This window comes from Somniosus microcephalus, unplaced genomic scaffold, assembly GCF_052327205.1.
Source record: "Somniosus microcephalus isolate GS21.2 unplaced genomic scaffold, FLI_Smic_1.0 unresolved_chr2, whole genome shotgun sequence".
In the NCBI taxonomy this organism is placed as follows: domain Eukaryota; kingdom Metazoa; phylum Chordata; class Chondrichthyes; order Squaliformes; family Somniosidae; genus Somniosus; species Somniosus microcephalus.
Window position 1 is genome coordinate 22,754,595 of NW_028225180.1, and position 17,364 is coordinate 22,771,958.

The window sequence follows — 17,364 nt, forward strand, 5'->3', positions numbered from 1 at the left end:
CCCGGGGTAATGGCCAGGTGGAGCGAGAGAACGGGACAGTGTGGAAAGCAGTCACTCTAGCTCTAAGGACCAAGGGCCTCCCTATCTCCCGCTGGCAGGAAGTCCTCTCGGATGTGCTCCATTCGATACGGTCGCTATTGTGTACCGCCACTAATGCCACGCCTCATGAACGAATGTTTGTCTTTCCTCGGAAATCCACCTCAGGCATATCCATGCCGTCATGGCTCTCCACCCCAGGCCCGGTACTCGTGCGAAGGCATGTGAGGGGCCACAAGACGGACCCTCTCGTGGAGCCAGTACACCTACTCCACGCCAACCCCCAATACGGATATGTCCGGCACGCCGACGGAAGGGAGGACACCGTGTCCATAAAAGACGTCGCCCCAGCCGGCATCGACAACAACCACGGCAATAGCAGCGACGACGATCACAGCAACCCTTACCCACCCACTACTCTTTCATCACCCCCGGAAGAACATCGTCCAACGGCACCCCCACCAACTACCCCTTCAACAACCCCGGCGGCACCCCCGGCAGAGACCCAGGAGGCTACCGGGGACACCCGGCCGACACCCGCGGCACCACAACAGCCACGTCGGTCGCAGAGGACTATCAAACCCCCGAACAGACTAAATCTAAAGAAGGGGTGAATGTGATGAAATATATTCCATTCATCACTGCCTGTTTTCTGTGTCTTGTAACTGCCTGCTTTCTGTGTCTTTTCCCTTCCCCCAGTCCTCATGTATTATGTATTGGAATGTGCTGGAATTGGTTGTGTGCAGGGCTCCGCCCATACCTGGCTCCTTTGTAATCTAAGTCAGTCGTGCATCAGCCTCCTGAAGGAAGGCATCTCTGTAGTTTACGTGTGTTATGTTCTAAGTTAATAAAAACCTTACTTTTGTTCTGCTAACTTCGAGTCTCGGAATAATTGAGGCACATCACTCTCTCTCCCCCAGTCTCTCTCTCCCACCAGTCTCTCTCTCTCTCCCCTCCAGTCTCACTCTCCCCGTCTCTCTCTCCCCCAGTCTCCCTCTCTCTCTCTCCTACACTCTCTCCCTCTCCCCCCAGTCTCTATCTCTCTCCCCCCCACTCTCTCCCTCTCCCTCCACTCTCTCCCTCTCCCCCCAAGTCTCTCTCTCTCTCTCCCCATCTCTCTCTCTCTCCCCTCAGTCGCTCTCTCTCTCTCTCTCCCCCAGTTTCTCTCTCTCTCCCCGTCTCTCTCTCTTTCCCCTCTGTCTCTCTCGATCTCTCTCTCAATCTCTATCTACCTGTCTCTCTCTCTCCTCCAGTCTCCCAGTCTCTCTCTCTCCTCCAGATTTTCCCTCCTCCAGTCTCTCTGTCCCAGTCTCTCTCTCTCTCTGTCTCTATCTGTCCTCCAAGCTCTCCCACCTCCAGTCTCTCTCTCTCTCCCCCCCAATCTCTCTCTCGCTCCCCGTCTCTCTATATCTCTCTCTCTGTCTCCCAGTGTCTCTCTGTCTCTCTCTCTCCCCAGTCTCTCTCTCCCTTCCTCCGTCTCTCTCTCTCTCTCTCTCTCTCCCCAATCTCTCTCTCTCTCTCCCCGTCTCTCTCCCCCAGTCTCTCTCTCTCTCCCCAGTCTCTCTCCTCTCTCTCCCCCAGTCTCTCTCTCTCTCTCCCGTCTCTCTCTCTCTCCCCCAGTCTCTCTCTCTCCCCCTGAGTCGCTCTCTCTCTCCCCCTCAGTCTCTCTTCCTCTCTCTCCCAGTCTCTCTCTCTCCCCCCCAGTCACTCTCTCTCTCCCGCAGTCTCTCTCTCGCTCCTCCAGTCTCTCTCTCCCCCAGTCTCTCTCTCCCCCAGTCTCTCTCTCCCCCCAGTCTCTCTCTCTCTCCCCTCCAGTCTCTCTCTCCCCAGTCTCTCTCTCCCCCAAGTCTCTCTCTCTCTCCCTCCACTTTCTCCCTCTCCCCCCAAGTCTCTCTCTCTCTCTCTCTCTCCCCATCTCTCTCTCTCTCCCCTCAGTCGCTCTCTCTCTCAACCCCACCCCCGCAGTCTCTCTCTCACCCCCCAGTCTCTCTCTCGCGCTCTCTCCCCAGTCTCTCTCTCTCTCTCCCCGTCTCTCTCCCCCAGTCTCTCTCTCTCTCCCCCTCAGTCTCTCTCTCTCTCTCTATCTCCCCATTCTCTCTCTCTCTCCCCTGTCTCTCTCCTCTCTCTCCCCCCAGTCTCTCTAGTCTCTCTCTCTCCCCGTTTCTATCTCTCTCCCCCAGTCTCTCTCTCTCCCCCTCAGTCGCACTCTCTCTCCCCCCTCAGTCTCTCTCTCTCTATCTCCCCAGTATCTCTCTCTCCCCCAGTCTGTCCCTCTATCACTCTTCCCGTCTCTCTCTCTCTCCCCCCTCTGTCGCTCCCTCTCTCCCCCTCAGTCTATCTCTGTCTCTCTCTCTATCTCACCATTCTCTCTCTCTCGCCCCAGTCTCTCTCTTCTCTCTCCCCCCAGTCTCTCTACTCTCTCTCTCCCCTGTCTCACTCTCTCTCCCCCAGTCTCTCTCTCTCCCCCTCAGTCGCTATCTCTCTCCCCTCAGTCTCTATCTCTAAAACTCCCCAGTCTCTCTCTCTCTCTCTACCTCCCCGTATCTCTCTCTCCCTCTCTCCCCCAGTCACTCTACTCTTTCTGTCTCCCCGTCTCACTCTCTCTCCCCCCAGTCTCTCTCTCTCCTTCCCTCTCTGTCTCTGTCTGTCTCTCTCTCCTTCCCCCCTCTCCCTCTCTCCTTCCCTCTCTCTCTCTGACTCTCTCTCCTTCCCTCTCTCTCTCCTTCCCTCTCTCTGTCTCTCTCTCCTTCCTCTCTCTCTCTTCCCCCCAGTCACACTCTCTCTTCCCCCCAGTTGCTCTCTCTCTTCCCCCCAGTCGCTCTCTCTCTTCCCCCTAGTCGCTCTCTCTCTTCCCCCCAGTCGCTCTCTCTCTTCCCCCCAGTCGCTCTCTCTCTCTCTTCCAACAACAACATGCCGGGAACCACCAGCTAGTCTATATATATAAAAGGAGAGTGTTGTCTGTCCGTCTGTCTGTCCATCTGTCCATCTGTTTGTACCTCTGTCTGTCTGTCCTCTATACACTCAAAAGCTTTAGAACGTACGTTACATATATTATATCAAAAGAAAGCTGATGATCAGGAGAGTGTCATAGGCGTATTTACTTTTTAGTCGGACAAAAATTGTTCGGACAGGTTACAAAAAACGTTCAAAAGTCCACTCATTAGCGGTTGACCAATCCTTCCACTCATTAGCGTTGAGTGACGTGATGGTTGACCAATCCTACAGTTCAGTGACCTGATGGTTCACCAATCGGCGCATCACGTGCGGGACCTAATCGTGCAGCCTCCCGAAATGTAGCCACCATTTTTTTCCCTACTTTTCCTCAACAGCGAGCGGGGCAGCTGCATCAGCCTGCCGGAGCATGAGGTGAGTTGGGGTCACTCAGGCCGGGCCTCACAACCGCTCAGCCCGAGACACAAAGCGGGGTAGTGGCAGCGGGCGGCCGTGAACCGTGCCGCCCGAGACACAGAGCGGGGTAGCAGCAGCGGCCGGCCGTCAACCGCGCGGCCCTTTAAACTGCCCTGGCAATGCAGTCCCCCCCCCAGCTAGTATACTTATAAAACTCCTTGGGATTTTCCTTTATTTTGCCCGCCGGTGTCTTTTCATGCCCTCTCTTTGCTCTCCTAATTTATTTTTTATGTATCCCCCTGCACTTTCTATACTCCTCTAGGGCTTCCACTGTTTTTAGTCCTTTGTATCTTCCAAAGCCTCCCTTTTTTCCTAAACCATTCTTGTATATCCCTTGACATCCAGGGTTCCCTGAGTTTGTTGGTACCACCCTTCACCTTTACAGGGAAATGTTGGCTTTGTATTCTCTCTATTCCCTTTCTGAATATCTTCCACTGCTCTGATGTGGATTTTCCTACAAGTCGCTGATCCCAGTCAACTTTGTTCAGATCCTGCCTTATCATATTAAAATCGGCCTTCCCCCATTTTAGACCCTTTATTTCTGGTCGTTCTTTGCCCTTTTCCATGACTACCTTATATCTCACCGAATTATGGTCAGTCACTTTACTACCACTTGCCCGGCTACATTCACTAGAATGAGGTCCAGTACCACCCCCTCTCTTGTAGGACTTTCTACATGCTGGCTCAAAAAGCTCTCCTGGATGTACTTTAAGAATTCAGCACCCTCTAAGTCTTTCACAATCTGGCTATCGCAGTTAATATTGGGGAATTTGAAATCCCGTACATGTATTACTCTATTATTTCTACACTTACCTGAGATATCTCTACATATCTCTTCCTCTATCTCCCCCTGACTGTTTGGGGGCCTATAGTACACTCCCAACAAAGTGCTTGCCCCCTTTTAGTTTTTAATTTCTACCCATATGGCATCATTAGAGGGACCTGCTAAGATGGCATCCCTGCTTACAGCCGTAATTGACTCCTTGATTAATATTGCAACAGCCCCTCATCATTTACACCCCCCTCTGTCTCGCCTGAAGATTTCATACCCCGGAATATTGACCTGCCAGTCCTGCCGTTCCCTCAACCATGCCTCTGTGATTGCAACAATATCATACTCCCATGTGTTCATCAACACCTTCGATTGATCTGCCTTACTCGCAAGACTCCTTGCATTAAAATAAATGCCATCCAGCCTTGCCATACATCATTGTGCCGTTACATTTTTGCTCTGCCTTCCAGGCTGACTTGTTTTTTCCTCTATATTTGGCTGTGCATCACCCCCTACTTTAGCTCCACTTCATATTCCTTCCCCCCGCCAAGTTCGTTTAACCCTCACCCCAAAACGTACCAGCAAACCTCCCCACAAGGATGCTGGTCCCGTTTTGGTTCAGGTGAAACCCGTCCGACTTGGACAGGTTTCACCTACCCCAGAAGCAGACCCAGTGATCCAGGAAACTAAAACACTCACTCCTGCATCAATTCATTAGCCAAGCATTCATCTGCTCTATCCTCTTATTCCTATTCTCATGAGCACGTGGCACCGGGAGTAATCCAGAGATTACAACCTTTGAGGTCCTGCTTTTTAATCTGCTACCTAGCTCCCTAAATTCTTGTTGCAGGAGCTCATCCCTCTTTCTACCCATGTCGTTGGTACCAATGTGAACCACGACCTCTGACTGTTCGCCCCCCCCTTCAGAATGCCCTGCAGCCGTTCAGTGATATCGTTGACCCTGGCACCAGGGAGGCAACATACCATCCTGGAGTCATGTCTGCGGCCACAGAAAAGTGTATCTGTTCCCATTACGATGGAATCCCCTATCACTGTTGCTCGCCCACACTTTTTCCTCCCCCCCTGTTCAGCTGAGCCACTCGTAGTGGCAAGGAATTGACTCTTGCTGCATTCCCCTGGGAAACCATCTCCCCCATCAGTATCCAAAACGAAATTTTTTTTGGAGAGGCAGACGGACCCAGGGGACTCCTGCACTACCTTCCTAGTTCTTTTATTCTGTCTGGCGTTCACCTATTTCCTGCCTGCCTGTGCACTCCTTACCTGCATTGTGACCACCTCGTTAAACATGCTATCTGTAAAGTCTGTGGGTTGTGCAGTTAATTACGACACAGACTTCAGGAGTAACATACAACAGGACTTTACTATTCGAAGGTCAGGGCGAATCTGCCCTATAAATCATGCCACAGCACTTATATACCGGTGTGGTCACCGTCGGTATTACCGTATACAGAAGCCAAACAAGTAGTGCCACACCTAAAATAGTTCTCTTAAAGGTGAACGGTTACATACAATAGTCTCTTAAAGGTAGACGGTTACATACACTACAATCCTCCCTTTTTAGCTTACAACATACGTATTCCCCATTAAACATAACATATATTCAACTTCATGTAAAACAATTTACAGATATGGTCTCTGCGGAAAACAGTTCACAGGTTCAGTCTCTGTGGGAACAGTTCACAGATTCAGGCTCTGGTCTTGACTCGGTCCGAACAACATCTCTGTGGTGTAGCCGGTTCACATTGCTAGCGTGACTCATCCAATAGTCTTTCCCTTGACGTAACAGCTTGAACTTCCATCCTGCTGAACCAGCAGTGCTGACTTTTACACACAGCTGGACTGCCTTAGTAATTTTTCCCTACTTTCCCCTTAGAAGTGATAATGATTTAGATGGTTATCATCTTCGGCTTCGTCTTTTCCTTTTTTGCTTCTTGGAGACTCTCGGGGCTCCCTTATCAGCTGCCAGCTGTAGCGCCACCATCTCCCTATGTTCCTTAGACTTTAAGTGCTTCATCCTGATTTCTGCACTTTGGGAGTTTTCATCACAAGCTGGGCAGACCAAGTCCTCGTAATATTCTGTGTCACTCAACAGGTCATGGTAATATTCGGTGTCATCCTGAGCTAGTCTAGCGAGAGGGCCTGCTACTTCTTCCTTACCCAACTGGACGTTAGCTGACTGTTGTTCCCTCCCTAGACATCTTTCCTGAAGAGACTTATTTATGCGTTCATATTCATCCCACTCTTCCTGGGTTTCCTGCAAATCCTTCACTAATGACTTCAATACTTCCCCTTCCATCGGAGATTGATTGATCGGGCTATTCAATCCTTCTACTGGAGCCTCTGTTTCAACATTCTGTTGTTCCCATTGACGTGATTCAGCGTACTTTTGGCATCCCAGTAAAATCCGTGTTGCACCCTCAGCTATATCCGTAACTTTTGAGAGCTCCGAACTCCTTCCCTCTGAAGATTGAAGCTCGTGTTCAGATTGTTCCCATTGCAGGGTCTTGTCCCTCAACATATGAAGGAGTTGGCTGACTGTTAACTCTTCCACGGGAACACTGTGAATCAGAGTCTTCTCCATTTCATCCACCTTTTCCTCCAATGCTTTCACCTTCTTTTCCTCTTGTACTTTGGCTTTCAGCGCTCGGAGAAGTTGTGCCATGATGCTCTCTAGCTCTTGTGCCATGATACTCTCTGGCTCATGTCTTACAGTCTCTGTGTTTCTTACAGTTTCCTTTTCTTCCACTGAAAGGATTCCCAGTTGACTCTGTTCTTCAAGTTGTTGAAGCTCGGTCATTGCCGCCTCATATTTGTCTTGGGTTTCCTTCAGTAATTTCCTGAGTTCTTGGACATCTTGCCTTTCATGTTCTGCCATGTCTTTCACCTCTAATTTCTCATCTATGGATGGAACTTCTACCGATGAGTCTGTCTTGGCCTTGAGCTCATCAAGAATTTCCTGCAGCCTTTGGACTTCTTGCTCATTTTCAACCTTTAGTTGCTCATATGCTTCTACTGAAACTAGCTTTTCGGAGGTTGCCGAGTTAACCCCCTCCAGAATTGTAGCCTGGGCCTGTTCATACTGTTCTTTCAACTTCTCACACTCTGCTTGTAAGGAGTCGTAGAGAAGAACTGGAATAAAATCCTGGCTTCCTGAAGATTCCTCTTCATTTGCTTCTTTCGCAATTTTCTGTTGGAGTTCAGCCAAGGCTGCTATGCTATCTGCCTCTCGAAGTCTCACTGCCATCAAATCTTCTTTATTCTTGCAGTCTATCTCAGCCATTTTCCCTTTACTTTCATTTAACTGAGTGAGTAGTCCCTTATTCTGGGCTGAGAGATATTGCACCTTCGCCTGTAGACCATTGCACTCCTTCTCTGCTCGACATAGCTAGTTACTGCTGATTTGGTTCTGTGTTTCAAGTTCCAACATCCTTTGCTTAGCTTCTTTCAGTTTCGCCCCTATAAGCTCCTCTTGCAACATGGCCACATTATTCTCATCAGGTAAAGAAGCGTTTCTCTTTTCTATGCCCAAGGTATTTTTCTGCATCTCTTTAAGTGCACACTGCGATTCAGCTTCTCTTAACCTTGCCTGCACTAGCTCCGTCTCCAATTGCAGAACAAAATCCTCAGTGTAGCGTGGGTTGCCTTTATGCTGTATCTCTAGATCATGCAAATATTCTAACTCCTGAACATCATAAGGGAGATGTGATCGGTAATTGGTCACGATGGCTCTATGGTCGCTCTCTGCTTGAGCCAACAGGTTCTGTTGTCTTTCCAGACTCTCCCATTCGGTGTCATAGAACTTTTTCATTGTTTTCATCTCTTGTACGAGACGGTAACTCAATTGTTCTAATTGTTGTCGTACTTTGAGATAACGTTGAGTTCGAGCCCGGTGTTCCTCCGTAATGCATATGTCTGTAACTTGAACAGACTCAAAATTCTCTGTCTTTATACACGCCATCGTTTTTCCAACCTTAGTCAGTGAGTTCATATTAACCTTGTTTTTCATACTTGGGCTGGACTTATCGTCTTCCGACTCAGAGTCTGAGCTGCTTGTCTGCACCGAGTCCTCACTCGTCATTGCTTGTAGGTAGTGCCATTCCATGTCTATTTTCTTGATCCACTCCCGTCCTAGAAGTGGTGGTCCTCCCTCAGGTAATACGTATAAGTTCATTCTTGGGTGTTCTTTACCCCTATCTCTCACCTTGACTCTTATCTTTCCCATGGGGTATACATTATGCCCCATGTATGTCTGCAATACGAACTTGGTATCTCTTAAGGGTATATGTGAGAAGAGCCGGTGGTAATCCCTTCGATTTATGACTGATACAGCTGATCCAGTGTCCAACTCCATTTTCACTTGGATTCCAGCTATTTTTAGCATGACCCAGATAGTTTGTAGGTCAGCTTCCTTACTCACATTATGAATTCTCAGACTACCCAGCTCCTGGCCGTTTGGGTCTGAGTCTGAATTCTGTTCGTCTGAACTCTTCTCAGCCACCTTGTGTACCTTGTTGTACTTTTCCTGTGATGGCTTCCTTTGGTTGTTGGTCTTCTTCCCTGACCGGCATACCTTAGCGATGTGACCCAGTTTGCCACATTTCCTACATTCCTGGTTCTTAAACCAGCATTGGTTCTGATCGTGTGTTGTCTTCCCACAGCGATAGCATTTTGTTATACTCGAGGTAATTTGGTCCACACCGAGTGCCGCTGCCTTTAGCTGCATTTCCGCAGTTCCTTTCGCTGCGGCTTCGTGCGATGCTGCTATAAGGACAGCCCTGTCAAGTGTAAGGTCGTTCTCTTCGAGTAATCGCTTTTGCGTCCCTTCCTTGGACAGTCCGCATACAAACTTGTCTCACAATGCCTCTGTCAGATTCCCTTCAAACTGGCAGTATTTCGCTAGTCTACGCAGTTCGACCAAGTATTCCGCGTTGCTTTCGTCTTTCCGTTGCGTTCTCGCATAGAATTTGAATCGTTCAGCCAACATCAACGGTGTGGGGTTCAAGTGATCCTTCAGAACAGCCACTATCTCATCGAAAGTCTGATCCACCGGTTTAGCTGGTGATAGTAGATGCTTCAAGAGCCCGTATGTCTTTGCGCCCATCGAGTTTAGCAAGGTTGTAGCTTTGTCGTCTTCTTCTATTTTGTTGGCCTCACAATAGATCTCAATTCGTTCCACATATGTGGCCCAGTCTTCTATCTCCGAATTAAAATCGTTGATGTTACCATGCTTAGGCATCTTCCTCTCTTTGGGAACAACACAAGTATTTCTTTAAATTATTATTTCTTTTTTTTTCTAAGATGGCGGTTTTCCGGCGAAACTGGCGGTTTCCCGCTCTTATCTTCTCTCCCCGCCCACTTCAATGGCGGTTTCCTGCTTCTGTCTTCTTCCCCGCCTAATGGCGGCTTCCCGCATTTCTTCCCTGGCGGGAGGGGTACACTTTCCCCACGGGCGACGGCCGCTGGCTTTCAGGTTCACAGCCTGCCCGTCGGCTTCAAGGCTTTCCCTTTTAAAAAAATTTTTTTAGGCAGGGCGACCGGCTCTGGGTACCCCGTTGACGGCGAAGAGGTTCAGCCACTGGGCTGGCTCTTGCACAGTTCCCCTTGCTCGGCTCTGTCTCCCTCCCGCTCGCTCGGCTCTACCAGCGCTGGGTACACCCCGTTAATGGAGGACAGTTCAGCCGCTGGACTGGCTCTCGCACAGTTCCCCTTGCTCGGCTCTGCCTCTCTCCCGCTCGCTCGGCTCTACCAGCGCTGGTTACACCCCGTTGACGGAGGACAGTTCAGCCGCTGGACTGGCTCTCGCGCAGTCTCTCTTGGTCGGCTCTGCCTCTCCCGCTCGCTCGGACCCCAATCGCGCCTCCCAGCCCTCTCGCAGTCCGGTGCTTCTCTCCCCGGCTGCGGCTGAGTTTCTCTCTTACCGCGCCTACGCTCCCGGTCGCAGCGCTTCGTGGCTTCGGTCACCGCCCGGCTTTTCCCGCCGGTCGCGGTCTCTCACGACGCCGTTGGACCCGACTTTTTGTCCGGCTCCTTTTCCCCCTCGACCGTGGTCGAGTGCCTAGCCCTTATCCTCCGGCTATTCTTTTCACTTTCCCTTACTCACAGTCACCATGGCAGCAGGGACAGTCAGTGCCTGTTGCTGATGGAAGTATTGTCGCTAAAGTCTTCCTCCTTTCTATTGCTGCAGCCTTGAGTTTTCTCCCAGCCGAATGATGAGGGCGGTTGCCTCTTTTCGACGCTCTTTCGTTGCTTTGAAAATATTGTTGCCACAGGGTACGATCGGACTCGTCGCCACTGTAAAATCTGTGGGTTGTGCAGTTAATTACGACACAGGCTTCAGGAGTAACATACAACAGGACTTTACTATTCGAAGGTCAGGGCGAATCTGCCCTATAAATCATGCCACAGCACTTATATACCGGTGTGGTCACCATCGGTATTACCGTATACAGAAGCCAAACAAGTAGTGCCACACCTAAAATAGTTCTCTTGAAGGTGAACGGTTACATACAATAGTCTCTTAAAGGTAGACGGTTACATACACTGCACTATCCACGAATATCTCAGCTTCATGGATGCTCCACAGTGACTCCAGCCGCAGCTCCAGCTCCGAACAGCGGATTTCGAGTAGCTTCAATTGGACACACTTCCTGCACATGTGTTCACCCTGGACACCTATAGTGTCCCTGACTACCCACATAGCACAGGAGGAGAACTCCTCGCAGCTGAGCTGCCCTACCATGCACTATTGTTTACTTACTCAATTTTCTTCCATTAAATTAAAGAATATTATATACACCATGGACCTTACTTCCATTTAATCATTACTTACTCTTAGCAAGAGACCTTACTTTGACTTTAACGACTGGACTGTAAAAATTCTCACCAGATCAAACTTAGCAATCAGCTCATTCCCTGGTTGTGATGTCACATTAGCGGTTTCGCAGTTGTTGTTTGACTGCTTCCGCTCTCAGGCTCTTTCCTTGCAGAAAATGTCTGATTATTCTGCTAGCCTTTCTATATCATGTTGCAGTAGCTTGATATCATGATCACTGCTCGCCGCACCCCCAAGTTTGCTGTCATCGGCAAACTTAGAAATTATACTCTGTATTCGAATATCCAGGTCATTTAACAAAAAAGCAGTGACCCCAGCACTGATCCTTGGGGAACACCACTGTCTACCATCCTCCAGTTTGAAATGCAGCCATTTACAACAACTCGCTGTTTCCTGGCCTTAATCTAATTCCTTATCCATGCAGGCAGTGACTCACACTATTCCATGATCCACAATTTTGTTAACCAACCTTCTATGTGGTGCTTTGTCAAATACATGTAGACAACATGCATTCCATTCCCTACATCAATCATCGCTGTTACTTCATCAATCAATTCAATTAGATTACTCAAACAAGATTTGCATTATACAAATCCGTGTTGGTTCTCCTTAATTATCATGAACCTCCCCAAGTGCCCGTTAATTTATTCTTTCTTTTTTGCTTCTAAACCTTTACCTACCACTGATGTAAAACTGACCAGCCTGTAGTTACTAGGATTGTCCTTGCACACTTTCTTGAACAATGGTGTCAGATTTGCCAATTTTAAATTATCAGGTACCTCCCCTGCATCTAGGGAAGATTGGAAAGTTATGGCAAGCACTCCCACTATCTCCTCCCCAATTTCACTTAGCAACCTGGGATGCAAACTATCTGGGCCAGGCGACTTGTATAAGTATACCCAACCTTTCTAGTACATCCTGTCTATCAATTTTCGCAGCTTCCATTGCTTCTACTTTTTCCACTTCTACTGATATTTTGTCAGCATTCACCTCCTTTGTAAACACCGATACAAAGTACTCATTGAGTAATCTGGCCTTGTCCTGCGCCTCTAAGCACATACCTCCTTCTTTGTCTCCAATAGGCCCCGCCCCACCTCTTACAACAATCTTACTGTTTACATGATTGCAGAGTATTTTTAGCTTCCCTTTTATGTTTCCCGCCATTCTATATAGATTTTCAAAAGGGATTCGGTAAGGAGCCACACAAGAGTTTATAGCACAAAATTAGGACTCATGGGATTGGGGGTAATATATTAGCATGGAGCGAGGATTGATTAACGGAGAGTAAACAGAAATTAGGACTTTTTCAGGTTGGCAGACTGTAACTAGCGGCGTAACGCAAGGCTCAGTGCTTGGGCCTCAGCTACTCATAATTTGTATCTATGACTTATTTGATAGGACTGAGTGTACCGCATCCACGTTTGCTGATGATCCAAAGTTAGGTACGGAAGTAAGCTGTGAGCAGAATGCAAAGTGGCTGCAGAGAGATATAGGGGCAGAAATTAGGATCGGGGGCTTACCACGCGTGCAAGCCCCCGATGTGCACTTACCCAATGCGCCGGCCATTGAGCTTCAGGGACGCCTGGAAATCTTGTTTTAAGATCATGACTCCCGGGCAGCATCTGACGTCATGCCGCCCAGGAGTGCAGCCAGCGCGAAGCCTGGAGCGTGCAGTCCAAGTGAGACACGCCCCTTGAGGTCTCAGCTTAATAGGACACGCCCCCAATGTCTCTCACAAGCTGCAAAGCATTCTTACATGCAGAGCAGCATTTTAAATAGGTTTTTGGTATTTTTATGAAGCTTTTGGTAACTTTTATAAACTTTTACATTATTTTGAAGAATCTGAAGTAGTTTTAAACAGAATTAAAGCAACTTAAAGATTTTTAGAAGCACTGAAAGCAGTGTTTCCATTCCATTTATTAGATTAGCAACATCGTCGTCGTACGTGTCTTCACACTGTTCCCTTTGGGGAACTGTATGAAGTGGTGGAAGGATTTATGGCCGTGATTAATTCTCCATCGTGAACGTAACCATCTTTGTACCAGCCATTAGGGTGGTTAGTTCTATGGCAGGAGGGTTTTACGGGCTCACACAACCTATACGACGGGGGTGGGGGGCACCCACACCCGCGGACGCAAGTATCCCGCTGGATGTCCACCCAGAATTTATAGTTGGAGCTCCAACTGCACTTGCCGGGACTGTCTGGAGCGGGGTTCGAAACTCTACCCCGTCTGGCCCGGCGGCAGGGATCCTACCACTATGCCAAAGGCCCACTCTGATTAACAACGTGAAATGGCTGGAATGAGCACAATTCACGGCACTAAAAGAACTCACAATTGAACTGATGATGACCTCAGCAATCTCCTCAACGAGGTGGAGGCGCAACGCCTGCTCATCATTGGTAATGAGAAGTCCAAGGCACTGCTAAAAGGACAGATGATAGCTTGGTCTTTCAAGTGACAGCATAGGGCTCCAGTCACGGGGAGGGAAAGGCGCAGGAAAAGTATGGGTGTCACCTTTTGCGTGGAGTGGGCCTTTTGCATAGCGGTAAGCATCCCCGCCGCTGGGCCAGAAGGAGTAAGGTTTCAAACCCCGCTCCAGACAGTCCTGACAAGTGGAGTCGGAGTTCCAACTATAAATTCTGGGTGGACATCGAGCGGGATACTTGCGTCCGCGGGTGTGGGTGGCACCCCCACCCCTCAGATGGGTTGTGGGAGCCGGGAAAACCCTCACACCATAGGACTAACCACCCTAATGGCTGGTATGAAGATGGTTATGGTCACGGAAGAAGCGTTAACGTGGCCAGAAATCCTTCCACCACTTCATACAGTTCCTGAAAGGGAACAGTGTGAGGATACATACGACGATGACCTCTTGCGCAATGCACCTTCTTGGACCCTCAGTAGCAGATGCGAGGGGGCAAATGATGCAATTGTTAAATTTTTCATTTTATTGACATGTAAAATGGTGTGTTTTCTGTTTTCATTGAAATGTTTATCTGTGACTGAAAGGATATGTAACCTTTTCCTTTAAACAGTGCAGCCTGTAGTCAGTTTGAAAAAAGTTAGCAACGTTTACTGGAGCCAAAGTATTTTAACAACAACTTTTTGAAAATTACAACATAGCTTGTTTCCACCTTGAATGTCTGTATTGCACTAAGAAAGCAGAAAAAGTCACTTTAAAATGTTAACACATTTTTTTCTGAACTATTCATGTTTAGAATTGTTTGAAAAGCAGGGAATAGCTAGTTAACATTTTAAAGTTATAAACTGTCTACATCAAAACTGACCCTGAAAATTGTTTTAGGATGCAATAAAAGTTCACTGCTTCACTTTAAATTGTGTCTGCTCCTTTCTTTGCCTTGAGGGTGGAGGGGGAGGTACAAGGCGCCATTAGCTCGTGAAGGTGTTGGCTACTAGCAGTTCCCGGGCATTTTTCTCGCTCACAGGCCTCCTGCTTACACAGACGTCCTTGCAAGGAAGAAATGGAAAGAGTTGTTAAAGTAATTTTAATGAAGTGACTGGCTAGAAAATCACCCCGGCCTATGGCAGGAGAAACGCGTTATCGTCTTGGTAATACATCATACCCACCTGATCAATTTCACAGCCCGAGATGATTTTCCAATAAGTTACTTTCTCTCAAAGTCATAATTAAATACATATATTCATACACATAAGTAAAGGAATATATACATACATACATATACGTAAAGGAATGTATACGGACATACATACATAATTACTTACTGATGAAAAGTTTTTTTTTTAAATGTTGGAATTGTTACATTATTCATTTTAGAACAGTCATTTTCATATTTAATAAACACAGCAAATTCAATTCACACAGCCACAATTGCTCCTTCTACCCACAGTACTGAAAACCCATTTTAAAAAAAATATATACTTTAAAACTTACCTCATCATTTCTTAAAATAACTTTCCTCCCTTTCCCAAACAAAAATATTGCCTTTCAGAAGCTCCACGATAAAATATATCTTCCTCCGCAGCCTCTGGAGCAACTTTACTCATGCTTTTTTCATGTGTAAGTTGCAAGGACTTAACCTCACTGAATCCATGAATGAAATCGATGAAGTTCACTGCGCATGCGCTGCCTGTGCAGTCGCACGCGCTGTGCATCTGAACCCCTTCGTTCAGAGGACAGGAAATGCCGGTTTTCCCCACATGCGCTGTGCATGCTGAAAACCGGCATTTCCTCCGGCCAGACGCGTGAGTACCCCGACCGCACTCACGCATTTGGAACGGAATCACTGGGCCATAGAGTAGGCTGACTGAGTGAGCAAGAACCTGGCAAATGGAATAAAATGCGTGGAAGTGTGAAGTTATCCCCTTATGTCGGAACAACAAAAAAGCTGACTATTTTTGAATGGTGAGAGACTGGGATATGTTTGCATTCATTGGTATTTTTGCGTACCTGTACATGTATCACAGAAAGTTAACAGGCAGGTACAGCAATCAAATAATAAAGCAAATTAAGTTAGCTTTTGTTACAAATGAATTAGTATATAAGAGTAAGGAAGTCTTACTGCAGTTAGACAGGACATTTGTGAGGCCACACCTGGAGCACTGTGTATAGCTTTGTCCTTAATTAAGAAAAGACATACCAGCCTCAGAGAGAGTACAACGAAGGTTCACTTCTCTGTTTCCTGGGATGAGGGGATTGCTCTATGAGGAGAGAGTCAGTAGACTAGGCCTGTATTCTCTTGAGTTTAGAAGAATGTGATGTCATCTAATTGAGACATATAAAGTTCTTAAGCGGCTTAACAGGGTTAATGCTGGGAAAATGATTCTGCTGGCTGGGGAATCTAGAACACGGTGTCACAGTCTCAGCATTAGGGGTCGGCGATTAGTACTTTGATGAGGAGACATTTCTTCACTCAGAGGGCGGTGAATCTTTAGAACAGTCCATCTCAGGTAACTATGGTTGCTCAGTCGCTGAGATCGATATTTTTTTGGGAACTAATTGCTTTAAGAGATATGGGGCTTATGCAGCAAGGTGGAGATGAGGTAAACAATCAGCCATGATCTTGTTGAATTGCCGAGCAGGCTCACTGGACCAAATGGCCTCCCCCAGCTCCCATTTCCTATGTCTGTATGATCCTGCCAGGAAGCTGAGCGATTTCAGTTTACCGAGATCCTGCAGGTGTGTACGTAGCTGGATTAACGTGTGTAATACAACAACTGCAAATTTATCAATTATTCCAAAATCGCAGGGCATTGGACCTTAACTTTAAGCAGAACAGTCGAACATTAATCACAAATCCAAATGAAGTTGAATTGTTTCCCCAGCCTTTGAACTTCTGATTCCCGGATTCTGACAATCTCGAAACAAACGGCTGCATTCAAACATTGAGATTCTCAGGAGTGAATTAAACTGATTGAAATCTCTATGTCATCACTTACTATTCAGGTGACTGGATACTTGAGATAAACCTCGTTCGATGTTCATGTAATCAAATGGATCTGAACCTGTTTAAATCAATTAACTATTTCAGATCTGTACAATATTTTAATAAAATCTGCATTGCTTAAATCAGCGATTGAATTCCGCATGTGATTTTTCCATACCAAGTTTCTGTATTTCTTTCAGTATTTTATTTAGCTTTGGTAACTTGTGGCACATATTCACAAAGATTTACCAAATCACCCTTTGGGGCCGACAGCCTTTCTCCATCACCAGAATTACGAGAAGTTTGGAACTCTCCACCCGGCTTCCCTTCTCCATGAGCTCAGTGATTTCCTGTAAAGAATAATAATGCATACATTGAGGAATGGAGTGAAAGACAAACACTGAGATTGACAAGGAAAGGATATGCTTTGTGATGGGATCTCTCAGTTATTGGAGCACAGAAAGCAGCCACAGGGCCGGGTACTGATCCATTCTCAACAAGGACTGAATATCCTGTAAACATCATCATTCACTCATTCATGGCCATTGTATGAGATAAAATTAATATGGAAATCAAGAATATATCTCTAGGAGAGTGAGGAATCACTGACAATCTGCACTAGTGTTAATGCCATGCGTTTTCTCTCCCTCAGTGTCCAACATGACATCAGATTACTAAATGACAATAAGATACACCTGTTTCTCACACATCTTTCCTGCGTTTACAGTTCGAACAATGGAGCCAAGACAAAGTAGGATAAAGTAGCAGAGGTGACACAAATCTAGAACAAATGTACGTCTTAAGGAGTAAAGGGAAGTGGGTAGGCCAATGGAGTGAATTCCAGAGCGTAGGGCCTAAGACAACTGAACGCTCGACCTCCAGTGTTAG

At 47.2% G+C, this 17,364-nt stretch overlaps 1 pseudogene; it reads right to left on the bottom strand.

The window, feature by feature from the left end:
* LOC147092260 (uncharacterized) overlaps positions 1 to 17,364 on the bottom strand; it is a 42,266-nt pseudogene that overhangs the window by 18,089 nt on the left and 6,813 nt on the right.